This window comes from Canis lupus, chromosome 12 (assembly GCF_048164855.1).
Source record: "Canis lupus baileyi chromosome 12, mCanLup2.hap1, whole genome shotgun sequence".
In the NCBI taxonomy this organism is placed as follows: domain Eukaryota; kingdom Metazoa; phylum Chordata; class Mammalia; order Carnivora; family Canidae; genus Canis; species Canis lupus.
In genome coordinates, this window is record NC_132849.1 from 8,995,327 (window position 1) to 9,014,864 (window position 19,538).

The following is a 19,538-nucleotide window of genomic DNA, read 5'->3' on the forward strand; positions in this document are numbered from 1 at the left end:
TGTGTGATTGATTGTTCAGTACATTGTTGAAAAGCACAATGGTCAATTATTCCCTACATCAGAATCAACTGCTTACTTGGCTAATTATTTTAGTAATCTGAAGACCCCCTTCTGTGATTAAAACAGCACTAAGTAGGAATGAAATGGTCATAATGGGTGCCAAAAGAAAGGTAAGGCTGTGAACCTGAGCTTCTTTGTTTGTGACATGTAGGCTTTGTCTATAGGAGAGTGAATGTGGAATCTATGATGGTTTATCTACAGTTTTTGGCTACTATAACTACTAAACAGAGAGGCTGCACAGATGACCTGGCTTTTTTGGACTGAATATGGTTGAAGAGGTTAAAGAAATTTCTGAGGAAAAAAATTATTGCTCACAAATTTGGCTTATGTACCTACCTATGCTTGCCAAAGCCAAGCATAAATTATTTTCTATTAGCAATTGTTTTGTTCAATGAATTCCTTATGTTAAAGTCTCCAGGATGGCTTCATTCACTAAACAAAAGTGTTTTTTTTTTTTTTTTGAGCACCTACTATATTCGAGCACTATTTTTACCACTTAAGATGGAACAAATATGAATTAGAGGTGGATTTGGTTTTCAAGGAGATTAGTGTCTAATAGGGGAGGTAAGCATAGAGCAAGATAGAAAGTGGCAAATGCCTTCAAAAGGTTTATAGTTATTGTGCTACCAACATTCAGGTAAGTGCGCTTTTTTTGTGATATAACTATATGTTGTCTACAAAGTATTTGTTTTAGTTATATCTGAAACACTTAAATAAGGATACAAATAGGCTTAAAGTGAAAGGATAAGAAAATATATTCCACACAAATAGTATCCAAAAGAGAACAGAGGTGACTATATTTTTATCAGACACAATACCCTAAGACACAGGAAAGCTCAAGGTGAGAAATGATCAGTAGATAGTGACGTCATGGGAGCAGTCATCCAGAGAAATAGTGGGAGCTAAATAAGGTAAGGAAGGATACCAAGAGACTGTTGAGGGCTTGGAACACTAGGTGAGAGAATTATTTTATTTAATTTTTTAAAAAGATTCATCCATTCAAAAGAGAGAGAGAGAGAAAGAAAGAGAGTGATAGAGTGTGCATGAGCAGGGGGAGGGGCAGAGGGAGGAGAGGGAGACAAACAGACTCCCCACTGAGCTGGGAGCCCAACATGAGGCTCAATCTCACAACCCCAAGATCATGACCCAAACCAAAATTGAGAGCCTAATGCTCAACAGACTGAGCCATCTAGGTGCCCGTAGGTGAGAGAATTTAAACATTTTTTTTTCAGTTCAGTAGGAAGAAGTCCTTTTTTCTTAATTTAAATTTATTTTATTGTGTTAAGAACATAATGTGAGATTCACTCTCTTAATAAATTTTTAGGTTATAATATTGTATTGTTAACTATAGGCCTAATGTTATAGAGAAGATCTCTAGAACTTATTCATCTTGCATTTCTGGAAATTTATACCTATTTATTAGTACTTCCCCATTTCTCTCTCTTCCTAGACCCTGGAAACCACTATTCTATTTTCTCCATCTGTGGAGAAATCATATATGTATAGAAGTGCAGTATTGTCCTGTTGTGATCAACTTATTTCATTCAGCATAATTTCCTCCAGATTCATCCATTTTGTCACATATTGCAGGATTTCCTTTTTTTTTTAAGACCAAATAATATCCCATTGTATGTATATAACACATTTTCTTTATCTGTTTATCCATCAGTGGACATTTGGGCTGTGTTCAGATATTGACTGTTGTGAATAGTGCCACAATGAACATGGGAGTGCTAATATCTGCTCAAATCCCAATTTCATTTCTTTTACATAAATACCCAGAAGTGAGATTGCTTATGGTACTTCTCTCTATATCTATCTATCTATCTATCTATCTATCTATCTATCTATCATCTATCTATCTATCTATCATCATCATCATCTATCTATAATTGAATATTTTGAATTCTGCTACTATTGGGTTCTGCATTTTTGTTAGACCCCTTTGGTCTACAGTGCATTTCAAATCTGCTGTTTTTTTATTAATTTTCTATTTGGTGGCTTTATTCATTATTAAAGGTGGGGTATTGAAGTCTCCTACAATTATTATATTGCTGTTCATTTCTGCCTTCAGTTTTCCCAGTGTTTGCCTTATATCTTTAGGTGCTCTAATATTTAGTACATATACATTTATAAGTTTTAGATTTTATTGATGAACTGATCCTTTTATCATTACATAACATACATCATTACATGACTGACTCTTTTTCTGTCTCTTGTGACAAGTCTTGACTTAAGGTATTGTGTCAGATAAAAGTATAGTCACTTCTGTTCTCTTTTGGATACTACTTGTATGGAATATCTTTTCTTATCCCTTCACTTTAAGCCTATTTGTGTCCTTATTTATGGTTTCAGATATAACTAAAATAAATACTTTGTAGACAGCATATAGTTATATCTTGTTTTTATAATTTGTTTTTATAATTTGACTTTGTGTCTTTTGCTTTGGGATTTTTTTTTAATTTTTTTTTAATTCTTATTTATTTATGATAGGCACACAGTGAGAGAGAGAGAGGCAGAGACACAGGCAGAGGGAGAAGCAGGCTCCATGTACCGGAAGCCTGACGTGGGATTTGATCCTGGGTCTCCAGGATCGCGCCCTGGGCCAAAGGCAGGCGCTAAACCGCTGCGCCACCCAGGGATCCCTGCTTTGGGATTTTTAACTCATTTTCATTTAAAGTAATTATTGATAGGGAAGAATATACTATTATCATTCTGTTAGTTGTTTTCTGTTTGTCATATAGTTCTTTTGTTCTTTTCCTATATCAATGGCTTTCTATGTGTTTTGCTGATTTTTTTGAATTTATATGTTTTGATTCTTTTCTTTTCTTTTGTGTAACATCTATAGGTGTTTTCTTTGTGCTTACCATGGGGCTTACATAAAATATTTTATAGTTATAACAGTTTATTTAAGGCTAATATCAACTTCAATCATATATCAAAATTCTATACCTTACTAGTATGATACTTTGTTATTGATGTTATAATTTACATCTGTTTTGTATCATATATACATTATATGTATTATATTGTATTTTGTATTGTATTATATGTAATTTTTATATAATGTATATGAATTAATGTGTTTTTAGTTATAGTTTTTTTTCAAAGATTAATTTATTTATTTTAGAGAGAGAATGCACACAGTGGGGGAAGGGGCAGAGGAAGAGGAAGAAAGAGAATCTCAAGCAGACTCCCTGCTGAGCATGGAGCCTGATGTGGGGCTCCATCTCATGACCCATGAGATCATGACCTGAGCTGAATTAAAAAGCTGGATGCTTAATTGAATGAACCACCCAGGAATCCCTAGTAATAGTTATTTTTACAGCTTTTTCTTTTAACTTTTACACAAGAATCTTCTTTTAACTGATACACCCACCACGATTATAGTGATACAATATTTTGTATCTGTCTATATATTTACCTTTATCAACATGTTTTATACTTTGTAATGCTGTTATGTTGCCCTATAGTATCCTTTTTACTTTTTTAAGTTTTAATTTAAATTCTAGTTAATTAATATACAGCGTAATATTAGTTTCAGGTGTAGAAATTAGTGATTCATCATTTACATATAACATCCAATGCTCATCATAAGTGCCCCCCTTAATACCTATTACCCATCTAACCCATCCCCTCATCTACCTCCCCTCCAGCAACCGCAAGTTTTCTCTCTATAGTTAAGAGTCTGTTTTATAGTTTGCCCTCTCTTTTTCATTATATTCATCTGTTTTGTTTCTTAAATTCCACATAAGTGAAATCATATGGTATTTGTCTTTCTCTGACTTATTTCATGTAGCACAATAGCCTCTAGCTCCATCCATGATGCTGAAATGATGCTGAAAATGGCAAGATTTCATTCTTTATTATGGCTGAGTAATATTGCATTATGTATATATCATATATATAATGGAATATATATATATATATATATATATATTCTTTATCCATTCATCAGTTAATGGACATTTGCAGCACTCTACCCACCTTACAAGAAATGGCTAAAGGAAATTCTTCAACTTGAGACTGTCCTTTTATTTCAAGTTGAAGAATTTCCTTTAGCATTTCTTGTAAGGCAGGTTTTAGTGGTGATGAACTCCTTTAGCTTTTACTTGTGAAAGCCTTTATTATCTCTTAATTTTTTAAAGGACAGTTTTGCCAGGTACAGTGTTCTAGATTGGCAGTTTTTTCCTTTTGCACTTTGAATATATTGTCCTGTTCACTCTGGCATGCAAGGTTTCTAGTGAAATACCCACTAATAATCTATAATTTCCCTTGTGTGTAACCAGTTGCTTTTCTCTTGCTGCCTTCAAAACTTGCTTTTTGTCTTTATCTTTTGACAATTTAATTATAATGTATCTGTGTGGATTTCTTTTTCTTTCTTTTTTTTTGTTAATAAAAACATTTATTTTGCATTTTATACAGAACAACCTGAAGTCTGGATCATGACTTGACAGTTACCCAGGGGTTTACAGACAATGTGTCCATCTCAGCATGGCTCTGGGGATTAGGGATCCACACAAACACAGGCAGGAGTTTGCAAGGGATGAAGGGGGCACAGTAGGAGTGTATTTCAATCCTTTCTTAAAGAAAAGGCAGTAGAGCATTCTGAGTCACTGAAAACCTGTGCAAATGGGGCTTCTAAGAAACAAGCACTGTACTGTGAACTCTTGGGGAAGGGACCGGATAAGGACCTTGATAAATAAAGGGATATTTCCTTGTAGCAGGAAAAGAGAAGGGAGGTTTACTATTTTTAATGTTCTTAGCCCCAGGACCTGATAGTCAAAGGAAACCAAGTTCAATCTTAAATAATTTCCCTGCTCAGAAAGTAGTACCTATATCCCTGGAACCAGACTCTGAAGATATCATGCTGGACATTCCCAAGTCCTTATTCAGTGGCCCATAGCATATTAAAATAAAGGGGAGAAAAAAGGTCAGAGGGTAGTGGCTTGTGTTCCACAGAAGTGAAAACTTAGATCGTGTTAAGCACTCATAAAGCCAAATGACTGGGAAGAACTACTACTTCCTTAGATAGTGGCATATATAACCTGCTGAAAGAGGTCTCTAGTAAGGACAAAGAAGGGGAGGTCCAGAGCACCCTCAGCATGAGGTGCAGCAGGTACAGAAAATCTGGAAGGAGGGAACTATTAAAGTAGTGGGGAATGGAAAACTTCAGAACTTAATTTTCATGGGATAATTAAAAACAACAACAACAACAACACTGGGTGCCAGTCACAAAATGTTAATGGCCTTTATGGTCACTTGGTAGCGTAAAAAAAATGCCAAAGATGTCCAACTAACCAACAGGTCTTGCTAGGAAGTGTCTGTGTGCATGGGAGAGGGTGACAGGGCTTGATAGAGCTGATAATCTAACATGATTCCTATAGAAACAAAAAAGGCAGAGTTCTGATATGCTGGCCTACAGAGGGCTGGAGAAAACAGAACCAAAAGCTCTGAAGTGACTGCAGATTCTCTGCAACCAGCTTTGACCCATGGAAAGGAGAGCCAGATTCTCACTCTAGAGATGGTGGGGGGCCCAAACCTAACCCATACCACATGCATTAGTCCTGGTCACCCTACAGTTGATGGGCAACTCACCGGGCAAAAGAAGGGAACTGGTTGGGGAGGAAGGGTTACTTTTTATCTCTTAAAGTCTTAATTTATATTTTAACCTCCAACTTATTATCAGTGCCTCAGATACAATTTAATCTTAAGTCTTAAAAAGCCCCCTGAAACAAAACAAAATTATACTTCTTTTTTAAAGCTCCCTCACTTTCTGGTAGTTTCCCCCAGTCTTCAGTTTTACCCTAAGAGTCCACTAACTTCACTGGACCATCTGTGCTCATGGACTTGGGCCTCTCTAGTGGGAAGCCTAGGGCTCAGCTCCAGATGAGCTGTATGAGTACACCCAGTGCTCGTGATACCCCAAACAGGACTGTGTAGTAATTCTTCTCTGTCATGCTGTAGTACTGGAGCAGCACCCCACTGTGAGCATCTACACTGGGCCAAGGGTTCTTGGCCTTGCCCTGTTCTAACAGGACATTGGGCACAATCTTGTACAGCTGAGCAACCAGCTTAAACATGGAGTCATGAGGCAGGTGTTTCAGAGCAAACTCTTGCTGACAGGTATATCGTGGGTCAGTCTTCCTTAGTACTGCATGGCCATAGCCTGGGACAACCCGTCCTGAGTTCGGTGTGTTCCATATTTAGTCTCGTAACTTCTCATCTGACACATCTTTGCCAACTTCTTTCTGTAGTTGTGTCAGCCAAACAAGTACTTCCTGATTTTCCAAACCATGCAGGGGCCCTGCTAGCCCATTCACGGCTGCCGCAAAAGACAGGTAGGGGTCTGAAAGGGCACTGCCCACCAGGTGGCTGGTATGGGCACTTACATTGCCTCCCTCATGGTCACTGTGGATGGTGAGGTACAAGCGCATGAGCTCAGTGAACTGAGCATCAGTATAGCCTAAAATGTTGGTAAAATTGTGGGACCAGTCCAGCTTAGAGTCAATGGCCCCAATACTGCTGCCCTCTCAGTAGAGATTCTGGTAAATCTTTGCTGCAACACAAGGTATCTTTGTGATCAGATCCATACAATCTTCATAAATCAACTCCCAGTACTTGGTTCGGCTGATACCCTCTGCTCTGGCAAAGTTACTTTCACTGTTGAGGGCTGTAATGGCTGCACTGAGCTGAGACATAGGGTGTAGATTGGTAGGAAAGTTGTCCAGCATGGTGACCACATGGGAAGGTAGAGCTGCCCTCTTTGCCCACTCTTTTGAGAGCCAAGACACCTGTTCCTCTGTTGGGATTTGTCTAGTTACCAGCAACCAAAATAAGCCCTCTGGCAGGGGTTCTTCACCGCCTTTAGCCTTAAGCAGCAGTTTCTGGCACTCAGGGATACTGTAGCCTCGGAAATGGATGTCCTCATCAGGATCAAGAACTGATGTTTCATATACTAATCCCTTCATGCCTCTCATGCCACCGTACATCATGTCCACAGTGATTTGGTCCACTACTGTCTTGCCATGTTGCTGCCTGAAGGTCTTTATTCTGGCCTGCGCCTTGGGTATCAAGTCCGCCAATATGTCTTTCAAATTTGTAGAGGAGGCACTGGCATGCCAAGCGGCAAGAACAAGACAAGATGCATTCTTGGCTTCGAAGACCCGGGCGGCTGCAGTGAGTAGAGCCATGACTGGAGAACTCAGGCTTCAGGCAAGGAAGGCAGGATGGGGAGAGTCGTGGCAGGAGGAAGCCAACGCCGCTGCACCGAGGGCCGTGCAGAGGGGCGGACAAGGTTGAAAGTCTGTGTGGATTTCTTTGGGTTCATTTTATTTGGTATTGTTTGGGCTTCCTGAATCTGGTTGTCTATTTCCTTCTCAAACTTGGGGAGTTTTCAGTGATTATTTAATAGAATAATTTTTTTATCCATTTTTTCACTCTCTCTTCTAATTCTGGGCCTTCCATAATATGCATATTGGCTCCTTGATGGTAAACTATAACCCCTTTAAATTTTCTGCATTCTTTTTCATTCCTTTTGCTGTCTGATTGGATACTTTCAGATGAACTTTGAATTTGTTGTTCTTTTTCTGTGCTACTCTGCTATTGAACCTCTTTACCGAATTTTCAGTTCTGTTACTTTATTCTTTAGCTTCATGATTTCTATTTGGTACTTTTTATTTTTTTAAAAAAATCCCTTTGTTAAAATTTTCACTTTTCTCATGTATTGTTTTTCTGAGCTTGTTAAGCAATTTTGTGATGGTTATTTTGAATTTTTTGTCAAGTATTTCATATCTCCATTTCACTATGACCATTTTCTGGAGTTTTATCTAATTCCTTTGTTTGAATTGTGTTTCCCAGTTACTTCATTTTCGTTGACTCTATATGAGTATCTACACATTAGAAAAACCTGCCACTTCTCCTAGTCTTCATCATGCACTGGCTATGTGCAGGACCTTCACAAATCAACCAGGCCAGAGCTTGTGTGGGCTTCTCAAATATTAGTCCAACATGCCATCTTAGTTCTTTTTTTTAAGATTTTATTTATTTATTCATGAGAGAGAGAGAGAGAGAGAGAGAAGCAGAGACACAGGCAGAGGGAGAAACAGGCTCCATGCAGAGAGCCCGACATGGGACTTGATCCCGGGTCTCCAGGATCATGCCCTGGGCTGAATGTGGCACTAAACTGCTGAGCCACCCAGGCTGCCCTGCTATTTTAGTTCTTAATGGCCTCCAGACTTCTAGATTGTACCTCTGATGGATTCTGTGAGTGTTCTACATTGGGCTATAGCAGGAGGCTTCGAAGGGTTCTTGTATTTTAGTGTAAAATACCTTCTTTGTTCTCAGTGGATCCCAAGTATCTATTCTGGATCCTGTTAACGTTCTAAGACAGAAGCCATCATTGGGCAGCCCCCAGAAACTTGAATATTCAATATGTGGTCCAATTCTTTTTCTTCCCAGAGAGAATCTGGGAACTATTTTTTTTTCTTTCCCCATCTGCTTGCTCTGTACTAAACCAGGACTCCTCTTGTGCCAAGTGTCTGTTCCCTAGTTCAAACTGCCATCTTTGTTCTCTATAGCCCACAAGAATCTAGCATATACAGGGTCCCATCGGAGTTCTCAAAGAGGGAAGATAAAAACCAGTCCCTTGAGAATCATCTAGAAAAGCTGAGATATTGGATATACAATCTAATTCTTTCTCTTCTCAGGGAGAAGCTGGAAACTGAGGGTTTCCTCCTGATTATGTGGCATTATGCTGGGTGTAGGGATTATGGAGAGAAAGTGTCTTAATTTTCCTACCAGTTTTGATGTGGATGGTTTCCCATTTCTCTTGGATGCAGGAGGCTCTCAACTAGTTTCTGTATTTCTAAATGGGAATTGATTTATGTACTGCTATTGAATTGATATGTCCATGAAGGAAAGAAGAGTCCAGAGCTTCCTATTCTGCCATCTTTTTGAAATCATTGTCAATGTACCTCAGTTTCATTGGTCTTGATGTATACGAATCACTAGAGAAGATTTATACAATGTATTTTAACCTCATCTTTCCTTCCTTCAACTATCTGTCCAGTCAACATTATTTCAGAGATTAATAGTTTCCTATGTGTCCAAAGCTACATGTTCTCATTATCTCAATTCCTAAATCATGTAAAATGGATATATGATTTCCAGGAATTTATAAACATAAGTAAATAATGTCTGATTGATATGATCAAGCCTGAAGGCAAAATCAGATGACCCAGTTAAAAGTTTTCTCAACTTTGACAACTTAAATTAACCAGATAATAAATAGATCAACCCTTTGATTTTGGGCTACGGACACTCTAGATTTATCCCCTACAAAATGAAATAAACAATTAAGGCAATTCAGTCCCCACATTCTCTTCTTAAGAGAAAAGCAGGATTTTAAAAAAAATGTTTGGAGAGGTAAGGATTGTGGACTAAATTTAGCTAAATTAATACTATCTACTAATTATTTACAGAATAATTATTTGATAACTTATTCAGTTTTCCTTATGTAGTCATTACACATAATAAAATGCTTATTTAGAGAATTTAAGAGCTTTGAACATACCTGATTTTCTAATACAGAAATAGTCATGTGCCATACTGGTCATTTGATCCTTTACAGGTGAGTGGTCCCAGAATGTCTCCTCATTACCATCCTCTAGCAAACTCCACCAGTAAGGCCAAGATTTACATCTGAAGTATCTGAGGATCAGGCTTCGAACATCTCTTTTATAACAACACTTAGCTCCTAGTGATTTCATCTAGTTTCATAGCTTTAAACACCATCTATAAGCTTATGACTACCAGATTTATATCTCTGTCTAAACCTCTGTGAAATCCAGAGTGGTAAATCCCATTTGTCTACTTGATATCTCCACTTGGATGTCTAAAAGACATTTCAACTCTAACAAGTTCAGCTGGGTTTTTTTTCTTGAATCTTCCACTTTGATGCAATAAGTATATTGTACCTTCATTCATTCAGCTGGTCAGGTCAGAAGTGTAGTCATCTTTACTTCCTTTCTATTGCATGTTTAATCCATTTCCAGATTCTCTCAGTTCTACTTTTAAGTACTATCTGGAATTCTTACCACTATGTCTAGTTGGTACCATCTTAGTTTAAGCCATTATCACATCTTTCTTGCCTGGGTTATTGCAATGCTGTCACTAACTGGTCTTCATGCTTCTGCCCTATAGACACCCCACAGTCCTTTTCAACTTGGTAGCTAGATTGATTTGTTTACATAGAATAGCTGTAAGCTTCTCATCTCTTTAATATAATTTTCTTGCTTTGCAGAGGCTACCTACCAGGCTCAGTTCTGGTTGACCTAGATTGGTGTGGCTCCGTGCCCAGAGCAATCTGGTTTTGTTCACTAACAGCAGTTTACAGTTTCATTTGTGCCATTACAGAAAAATGTATGGAACTTCCCAAACAGCATAATGCTGCAGCATATGAAAGGACAGCAGAATTCCTTTCAGAGCCTACCATATGTGACCAGCTAGAATTTAATGACTCTTGGTCCATTTCATTGAGGTTAAGCTGTGAACTGGGTGGATAATTTCAAAAGGCCAAGTTTTGTTGCTCATTGACTATGTTCACTTTGAATGCATTTGAATACTGTAATTTTCTATTAACTGGTATCTTACATCTGCAACATAGGATTATTAAATCTGTTTTTATGACCACAATAACCCATGTCAGGAAGTTCTCTTGATATTTTTCCCAGGGAAGGTAAGATTGCATTTGCTCCTTATCCATCTTAGTAAACTATATAAATGGCACGTGTGGTATGCTGTCCCACTACATGTATCCAGTTGTGTGGATGCATGCATTAACTCTGGGAATATATCTGTCTCCCTCATATTCAACATGAGCATTTTCTACCTAGTTTTCAGATTCCCTTGAGATAGGGTGTCAGTTGTAGAACATGTAAATCTGACAGAAGAGTATCAATCAATCATGTATTTATTGAGTGCTTACTAAGTGAAAGGCACTGTGCTAAGCTAGGTTTAAGCAGAGTATTAAGAGGAGTTGGAGGAAAAGTGCTTTTTAAAGAAAATTTCAGAGGCTCAATGTCAGACAGAGGGAGATAGTCGTGTAGAATAATACTTTTCCAGACTGTGTAAAATTGTGAATTAGGTGTTTTCACCTCCTTGTTTTTACTTATTTCTCTTTCTTGATTTCTCTTCCCTCACATCTTTTTATATTTACCTAGGTCTTTCATACACTCTTCTCTTGCATACACACTACCCAGTAACAGCATTATTTTCCTAAACTGTACTTAAGCCTTTGGGGTAGGAGTGGGGGGCCCCCAATCACACATCTAAATGTCTCATTTCATCAATACTATCCTATTGGGTTACAACCTGCTCCCCGAGTCTCGTTAATATATTAATGATCAAAACCATTTAATTCATTTATTTAGGAAGGTCATTTACATTTTAATAGGTATCTTATATGTAACAATATTTACTTAAAAAAAAAAAACCCAAACCTCTAATAATGACATTAAAAACACTGGGAGATTAGAGAGGGGAGATTTGTTTTTCAGGTAAGTGTGTATTTCTGGAATCCTTCAAATCACACTTCTGTTGGCAGTCACCTATTTTGTTCAGAGGTATAATTAACCATATTCACTACTCATTTACTTTTTTTTTTTTCCCATGGATTCAATTTGAAAGAAACTTGCAACTGCTTAAATTACCTAATTTCCCTTTCACATTTTCATTTAGTAAGTTGTTGAAAAGAAAAAAAAAACTTTCCATTTTAAACCCCAAGAAACCTAGAATTCTTTTTATTATTCTTTATGTATTTGCAATGTATTCGTTGATGTACAGGTGACTATTTCTTTAGATTTTCAATAAATTGCATCTGCATTTCCTATATTAAAAGAGTTCTCACATGAAGTTCATGCTTTTTCACTCAAATGTGGAATATAAGAAAAAGCATGACAGTTTAAAAACCTACCTTAGTCTCCTAATTAGTTTTTCATCATGAACTTCACATGAGAACTGTTTTGATTTAGGAAATGCAGATGCAATTTATTGAAAATCTAAAGAAATAATCACCTGTACATCAGCAAATACATTGTAAATACATGAAGATAAGAAATAGCACAGAGGATCATAGGGGAAGAGAGGGAAAACTGAATTAGAAGTAATCAGAGAGGGAGACAAACCATGATAGACTCATGGAACAAACTATAGGAAACAAACTGATGGTTCCTGGAGGGGAAGTGGATGGGGGGATGGAGTAATTGGGTGAAGGGCATTAGGAAGGAACATGATGTGATGAACACTGGGTGTTATATACAACTGATGAATTACTGAACTCTACATCTAAAACTAATGATGTACTATATGTTGGCTAATTGAATTGAAATTTTAAAAAAGGAAAGTTCATTTTTGCATTCTAAAGGAGCTGTCAGACTGTTTTCCAGAATGGTCATGCTATTTTACATCCCCATCAGTGGTGTATGGGAGGTCCAGTTTTTCTATATTCTCACCAGTATTTAGGTATGTGGTATCTCTCATTGTAATTTTGATTTGCATTTATCTAATGGCTAATGATGTTGAGCATCATTTCATGTGTTTATGTGACATTTCTGTAATATAACTTCTTTAGTAAATTAAAAAAGTAAAACTATCATGCTTTGCTCAAAAATGGATTATAATTTTAGAAAAAGAAGAAAAGATGAAGTAAAGTAGGTTAGTTACATGATGCATGAGGGTGAAGAGCCACATGGAAAGATGACAGCCTGAATTCCTGGGCTCTAGCAATTTTTCAGTAATGAAGCCTCCTGTTGATTTTTGTATTCAGGTCTATCTTCATCAAGATCTCTTGTGTGATTGATTGGAGCTGTATGAGAAATATAAATGGAAAACGGACTATGCTCTCCTAACTGTGAAGACAAATTCTGAGTTGCAGAAGGACGCAAGGATAGCTTGGTACACAGGAAGCAAAGGAAGCAAAGCATTACAAGTTTTGATGAAGTCTTAAAATGTTGAAATTTCGTAGAAAACTCTGAAGCCCAGAAATTTCAAAGATATCGGGAAGCCAAAAAGAAGCAATGCCAGGAATATAAAGAAAGGCTTCTCAGAGACAAGAATAAGAGTTGAGTAGAAAATATGAACATGACTAGATTGTAGTATTTTCTTTCTGTCTTTCTTCCTTGTGGTCTTTTATGTAGAATATTTTAAAATCATTTGAGTAATAACCAGCAATTTGATAGAAGAAACACTACTAATTAGATTTTGCGCATTTTCTCCTTTTCTGGACTATCCATCGTGGCAATGTTGGGCTAGACTCTACCAACAGCAAAACCTTTTCCCTTGTGGTAGCCTCAGAATTAGAGAAATAGTAACATAAGTGCCAGCACAACATATATCTAGGTTTGCTTTGTAGATCTAACTAGTAAAGGATAGTAACCTAAAATCCCTAGAACACCACTACAGCCAGTATTGCTGATTGGCACATTTCAGATATAAAATTGAAAACTTTACAGTATCCTAGTTAGTCAGAAAAACGTCCAGGCATCCTGGTGTTTGTGGGTTTGCAGATGCCTGGCAATGATAGTTTTTATCCCATTGCAGGGTGGTCAGGGCTAATGTCATGCAGATTAACAAATGTGTTTTTCATTCCCCTCTAACAGTCTTCTTGAGACCACAGGCTTAGACCACAGGTCAGAAATCCAAGACAGGACTCAGAATGTGTGTGCAACCGGCTTAGAGGCGTTTTGCATTGAGGAGCCAGCTGTTCTTGTGATTGAGCAATTAAAAGAACTTTCTCCCACATGGCAAAAGAGCCAACTCCACCAGACTGAAGGCTAAATGTGATAGTTCATGTCTTGGGTTCTTTTTAATTTTACTTGAGTGGATACTTTTACTATTATGTCACAGATCGAAATACGTCCTCTAGTCCTGCTTCTTAAATTCACTTTTTCTATAGTGCTGTTTACAAATTCCTCAAGTTAATTACTTAGTTGAAGAGTCTGTTCATAGAGAAAGTGTAGGAAAAATGTTCAAAGTTCTGTAGACCAGGATTTCTGTGTTTCATTACTGTTGACCTTGTGGGCTAGATAATTCTGTGTCTCAGATAATATGGTATGTCCAGCAGCACCCTTGGCCTTTACCTACTAGATGCCAGTATCAACCCCTTGGTTATGACATTCAAAAATATCTCCAGACATTGCCAAATGTCCCCTGGGGGGAATAAAATAGCCTTTGTTTAAGACACTGTTAAGACCAACTGGATCATCACATTCATCCTTTTATGCCTCTCCTCAGGTCTCTGCTTAACTGACTGAGCCACCCAGGTGTACCCAGCTCTTTGCTTTTGGGAAAAAAAAAAAAAAAAACAAATGACAAAAGAAGCAAACAATTGAACAGTAGGCATTTGTTTAAAACAATAAGAGTAACATTGCCAGAGAGAATTAAATCTTTCCAGGGGATCTCATTCATGATGTGACTGGTACTTTGGAGCCCAGTTTTCAGTGTGAAGGGTGTCCCGTTGGCTTGGGCAATGCTGGGGCCCTCAGAGCATGACTTGAGACTAAGACACAGGAAGCCTAGTACTTTACACCTTCCACTTGGAGTCCTGGGCGATGAAAAAGAATGAGACATTACACTTCCTAACAGCAAGAAAACTCCATCCTCTATGGAAAATCACAGGAAATCATTTCCAAAAATATAGATGAAAATTGCAAGGGTCCTCTGGATAATTTTCAGTTTACCAGTTAGTATCCTTTAAACAGAATGACTCACTCCCTGAATATTCCATTTATTTGAGAGAGTGGTTACTGTCTCAATAATAATTGTTCTCCTATGATATTTTGGCAAACCATGGAAATAAATCCTGGTTTTGGAATGGGATAGTTCATTGATTGACATTTGTTCCAGGATAAATTACCGTTTGATAAAATCCACAATTCTAAATCCCACCAGTAGTTTCAGATACATCTGTTTGCAATTATCCTATCATTTGCTAGTTATTTCTTCTGATGGTTCACAGCTCTCTCTATTCTCTGAATGTGTTAAAAGCCAATGGCTGTCCCTTAGCTTGAATTTTCCTTCTCTTTAGTCCCGTTCCTGGCACTCACATAAGCTTCTTTAATATATCAAGCTGTTAAGTCAGTGGTCCAATTAACATTTAAATAGTTCTCCAATTTTTGCAATCTATAACTCCGAGGTGTTTGTAGGGCATCTTTTTGATTTCGAATGTACTATCTATCCTATTGCCATTTCCCTAAGTATCTACAGGTGCCGAGGTTATAAAAATTTCCAAAACTACACAGGTAGGATGCGAGATTATTATTACTGTTTTTTTTTTGTTATTCATTATTTAAAAAATCCAGGTTTTGTTGTATGCAATAACAGTCAGGTAAAGACCCAATGCCTTGATCTTACTTTCCCTGAAAAATCCTTTCCCTTCATTTTTCACAGTGCTATATACAAAAAACCTTTTAACCACATTCATATTTTCTTAATTCCCTGATAATTTCTAGAGCTATATCCACTAGGAAATGATTAGTCATTTTACATTGGTGAAATCCACATGAGCTGGAAGATAACAGCAGCATGATGAAGAGGTTAGATGCTGCTGATGTATGCATGAATGTAAAGAGTAGAATTAGGTCTCATAGTAGATGCTTAGAGCTGGAGAGTATGGTGGGGAGTTACTTGGAATGTGAGAGCAGGAGGGGATGACTTCAGAGGTGTGATGTTCAAGCTAAGCTGTGATATAAGTACAACTGTACAGCTCTATTATTGGCCCACTTCATTTCTGACCATAACTGGGCCACTCTCCTTTGCATTTTTAAAGACCAGTGTGTGTGTGTGTGTGTGTGTGTGTGCGTGCGCGCACGCGCGCACGCGCGCACGCTTTAAATACTTTTCTGCTAAATGTTGTTTATTTCTTTAGTGGACTCCAAACACAATGAAAAGGAACAAACTGTCAAAGCTCTTTGTTCGATACCAGAGCACATCAGCCTTATTCTTTAAATTCATATTGCCATCATTGCCTTCATAAAGGGCAATATTTATTGCATGATTACTATTTGTGGGGCACTGTCCTAGGCCTGGTGACTAAGGCCCCTCGTTGACTTGCCATTATATTATGAATCCAACATCTTAATACTTCATGCTCTCTTTTAAGGTACCATGTTACTATGCATCCCCTTTTTGGTAATTTCTTATTCTCCCATCCTTTTTTTAAAACTAATTTTAGTAACTTCTTTTACTAAAAGAAATTCTTTTAGTAGAAAAGAATTTTTTGGTAATTTCTTTTCCAGCTCTTTGCTTTTGGTATTTTTTTTTTTTTTTGGTAATTTCTTATTCTCCCATTCTTTTTTTTAAAACTAATTTTAGCCAAATCTGTTCAACACCTTCATTATCCTTTTTTTTTTTTTTGACCTTCATTATCCTAATCCTGTTTTTAACTCTCTTATCCTTCAGCTTTGCTCATTGCCTGGAATGTTCCCTTTTCCCATTTCTTTTCAAAGAATTCCTGATTTACATTCCACAGGGAGACTCTGTGAGCCATAGATACAAAGTTTATATAACCCTTGTGGTGTCATCTTCTAAGAGTGTGCAGAAGAATAAGAACACTAGATGTTTCCATTCTTGAAGGTATCTCATGACTCGTAAGCGTCAATTACAAGGGCAACATGCTACTGTTGTTGAACATTGTTCTGGAGTGAGGACATTTTAGAGATATGCAGCAACGTGTCAGAGCTGATAGAGAATGTCAGGGACCACCTTGGTTTCAGTCTGGGCATGTAGTAAGGTAGTAACTCCATTCTACTGGAAGAAAGTGCAGGCATAACATAAATATAATACATATTAGTTATATTTCCTCTTTATATCCATTGTTTGCTTTTCATAAGTAATACTGATGTTCATGCATTTTTTTATTTTGTAAACTCATCCAAAAAGAATAATAATGACTATTTACTTACTTTGTACTTTTACTAAAACAGGATGATAGATCGATAATGTATTTTGTTGATGATGCTGTTTGTCTGAATGATCCTTTCCTATTACTATAGTGCTTATTGTCAATGATCATTGTCCACCATCTTTTACTCCCAATTTATACCTGATAAATTTAATTTATTCAACAAACATTTGGCCATGGGACTTAGAAACTGATTCCTGTGAGGTCTCTCAGGGAAATATACAGGAGATATGTGAAGGTACTGCTAACCACATAAGGGTATAAACTAAATTTGGGTTTGTGATCCAGAAACCATGAATTACATGGTGGCAATTCCCACGTTCTTTTGTATGACAACCAAAACCAATTTAAGCTCTCTGTGACTCTACTTCTTGCCGCTTCCACTCATCCTTTCCATATAAAGAGGAAAGTAAGAGGCAAGTTCCTCAATCTCTTTGGGCCTCAATATCCTTGTATGTAAAATGGAGATAAAAATAAAACTTATCAGGGATCCCTGGGTGGCTCAGTGGTTTGGCGCCTGCCTTCGGCCCAGGGCCTGATCCTGGAGTCCCGGGATCGAGTCCCACATCGGGCTCCCTGCATGGAGCTTGCTTCTCCCTCTGCCTATGTCTCTGCCTCTCTTTCTCTCTCTCTCTCTGTGTCTCTCATGAATAAATAAATAAAATATAAAAAAATAAAACCTATCTTAAAAGTTCATTGTGAAAATCAGATGAGTTAATATACATAAAGAGATTAGAATAGTACGTTGTATATAGGAAGTGCCAAATAAGTGTGTGCCATTATAATTTGGACTACCTCTTAGTATGAGGTAAGTATTAGTTAAGGAAATATCTCTAGTTTTCATTAAGTATTTTTTACCTTTGAAAGAGGCCCCTGGCAACTTAATTGCAATTAGCTATGTTTCTCTAAAGAAAGTACCAATTCTGTAATGGTTTAGGATGAAAGTCCTTTTTACTTGTTATGGCCAATATTACAGAAATGCTGGGAATATTTACTAGGAAGTTTTGCCTAATGAGTACAAATTGCAATAAACATAATAGAAGTTGAAAACTTTTGCTATATTAATGATACAGGAAACAATATTTAAAAATAAGCCATGGGAAAATTATATTGCAATGATTTAAACATAGAAAGTCTCTGTATTTGTGTTGTATCACACACAGTAATTCAGTGGAGATACTTTTTGGAAAAACACAGTCATTACCATAAATCATTTAAAAATAATCAGTGGAAAGCTTATTTACGATAGCACGAGGAAGGAACAGTATATAGCACGTTTAAGCCAGTATTCACAGAATAGTTTTCCTGAAGTAAAACTATTCTGTGCTGTAGCTCCAGAATGGACTGTCATCATCTTAGTCTCTTCAACACTCTGTTTCACTTGGTCTGGGGATAGCTGAGAAACTGTATATCAAAAGATGGAAAAATGAATATTTTAAGGCAGAGACAAATAGTGTGGAATGCTAAATGGAGTTAGAAAAAGTCAGTAACAGACATGCCACAAAGCATAACATGGTTACTGAATATGAAGTGTAAATTTGCCTCTGAACTTCCTAATGGCCAAAACAAAAGGAGAAAGTATGAACTACAACATTCTTTCTGACTATATAATAAATAGACTCCTGAGTTGTTAAGAGAAGCAAAGAGTTTCCTGGTATTGAGGTCTTTAAAAAAAAAAAAATTATTTATTTATTTATTTATTTATTTATTTATTTATTTATTTATGATAGACATAGAGAGAGAGAGGCAGAGACACAGGAGGAGGGAGAAGCAGGCTCCATGCAGGGAGCCCGACGTGGGACTCGATGCCGGGACTCCAGGATCGCGCCCTGGGGCCAAAGGCAGGCGCTAAACCGCTGAGCCACCCAGGGATCCCCGGTATTGAGGTCTAAAAAAAATTTCTCCTATAGATTTTCACAAAGGGGATATTGGAGAATGTGATAGATGTTGTTTTTGATCACCTAGTTACCATAAACAAAATAGTGTTATAACATTCTTTATTGAATCCTTTAGAGAGGCCAATGGCAGAACAGTAGCTCACTTCAGTAGCAGCAGCTCCACAAGAGTTCAAAGTAATGAGCTCTGGGTAGATATGATACCCTGACTAGGTAACCTGAGCATTATTTCTTGCAGTTGAATTTTAAGGAATCCCTGCAAACAAATGAGAAATGTACTGACCTAAGAGACAGAAGACATGTACTTCTGTCCTGGTTCTGCCTCTGAGTAAAGGTGTAACCATAGACACATCTACTCCTGCCTCAGGTGGGTACCCCAGAAACAAACTCCTAGGCTTGTATCTGGGTACAAGTGACCTATTATGGAGGTAATTTTGTAAAAAACAAAAAACAAAAAACAAATAAAAAAACACAACAAAAAATAACAACATAAGAAAACCCACCTAAACCCTGAACTTTGTACCCTTGTACCAGCTAGTTTTTGGCTGTCCTGGACTGGGGTGGAGTGCTGGGTGGGGGTCGCAAACAATCAACTTCCCAAGGCTTTCTGTAAAAGACAAGGC

At 37.4% G+C, this 19,538-nt stretch overlaps 1 pseudogene; it reads right to left on the bottom strand.

The window, feature by feature from the left end:
- Nucleotides 1-5,867: 5,867 nt before the first annotated feature.
- On the bottom strand, nucleotides 5,868-7,253 carry LOC140600638 (citrate synthase, mitochondrial pseudogene; annotated as a pseudogene).
- Between the last annotated feature and the right edge of the window lie 12,285 nt (nucleotides 7,254-19,538).